Raw genomic sequence first — 2,090 nt, 5'->3', positions numbered from 1 at the left:
GGAGAGGACTCTTTAAGTAGAGACACTACATACTGATATACACCTGAACATCAGCACGAGAGGACTCTTTAATGTAGAGACACTACATACTGATATACACCTGAACATCAGCAGGAGAGGACTCTTTAAAGTAGAGACACTACATACTGATNTTAAAGAGTCCTCTCCTGCTGATGTTCAGGTGTATATCAGTATGTAGTGTCTCTACTTTAAAGAGTCCTCTCCTGCTGATGTTCAGGTGTATATCAGTATGTAGTGTCTCTACTTTAAAGAGTCCTCTCCTGCTGATGTTCAGGTGTATATCAGTATGTAGTGTCTCTACTTTAAAGAGCCTCTCCTGTCTCTACTTTAAAGAGTCCTCTCCTGCTGATGTTCAGGTTTATATAACAGTATGTAGTGTCTCTACTTTAAAGAGTCCTCTCCTGCTGAGGTTCAGGTGTATATCAGTATGTAGTGTCTCTACTTTAAAGAGTCCTCTCCTGCTGATGTTCAGGTGTATATCAGTATGTAGTGTCTCTACTAGCCCTTGCAGACCATTGACATGCACACAGACCTATAACAAATTACAGGAAAGGAAAAACACTCAAAACATGACTGATGTAAACAAGAATGACAAACAGAGACGTTCTTAAAATATTTAGTTTTACTGGAAATATAGTTGATTGAACAAATACATTTATACAATTCTTTGGACATCAGTGTCCCTTTTTCCTATGAGTAAGAAACAGCTTTGTTCTTCATTTACTTTAAAAAAAAAATGCTCACATTTCACATATCAAGGTGTCTCTCCACCGTACCTTCATTTTACAAAAACTATCATACAGTATGAAACACACGCTTCCCTCAACCACAGAAAATAAAGCAATGTTAGAAAAAGATTCCAGTTTCCGAGGGAAGGTTAGATCAAACTTAGGAAAAAAACATAATTTCTAAATGTTTGCATTTGTACAGCTCTGAAAAAATATACTTTCAAATAGAAAATGTATATTTTTTGTGTCTCTTCTGTAGAATTCATCAAGTAACAAAGGCTGGACAATGTATTTGTTAATAAACATCTACACTTGATTTTATGGAGGAATTAAAAATAATAATGTGTTTCCTTGTACCTCAGGCTGTCTTTAAAGTGCATACAGATTTCTGAGTTATTACTCGTTATACAACTGTTCCTCTTTATGTGTCTATGGAGAAACTGCAGGTTAGACTGAGAGCAAAGATAGCAAATATTGAGAAGGTACTTGAACGCAACACAGGAGAAGCCGCTGTAGAAGTCTTACATCCTTAATGTCCTGTTGTCTTTATTTCCTGCATATATAAACATTTGACTTCTGTCCATCAGAGTTTGTACATAAATCAATGGCTTTTGTTTTCATCATAAACAAGCGCTGTTTTGATGCTTTTTCTTAAAGCACTACGGCACCCTATTTACATTTAAAGTAGATCAACATCGCTTAATAAAAGGACACATGCTCAACAAACAGAGCTTATGTTTTCCCCTGATGTTAAAAGATGTAATCAAATGAGAGTTTTTGGTTGGATTTGAATGCATTATGTTAAGGCTAACCCTTAAAGGCCCGGACACACCAAACTGACTCCAGAGAACACGTCCCGACGGACCCGACTGTTGTGTCGCCTCACGTCTCTGCGTCCGGGCCAACAGTCGCACTGGAACACACCGCAAAGACTTCAGCCGACGGCCAAGAAGCACGTACAAACTGCGCATGCGTGAGTGGCAATAACTCTCCTTACCAGCAGGCGGCGGTAGTGTGTATTCGTCATTCAAAAGAGGCAACAACCGGAAGACAGACTGCGTGATATAAACAAACAACAAATAGCGTGCGGAAAAACCTGTGTTTGGATGACTTAACGCTGTACCAGTCCGTTGAGCCTTGGCTTCACGACGACCACGTTTATTTGTGAGACTAACCGACAAGTCCGATCGCTAGTCACTCCTGCTCTTCGATTGCCGTTCACTCCGGCTGCGTTGTTCCGATAATTGCGTCGGCGTGTGTGCTGCCGATAACGAAAAGAAAAGTAGACGTCGACCTGCGTTCAAATTTAAAAAGTAGTATCGCTAGACCTTACTCTGTTCG

Source organism: Notothenia coriiceps, unplaced genomic scaffold (assembly GCF_000735185.1).
Source record: "Notothenia coriiceps isolate Sejong01 unplaced genomic scaffold, NC01 NC01_scaffold00019000, whole genome shotgun sequence".
NCBI classification, from domain to species: Eukaryota; Metazoa; Chordata; class Actinopteri; order Perciformes; family Nototheniidae; genus Notothenia; species Notothenia coriiceps.
Note: the sequence above shows the minus strand (reverse complement) of the source record.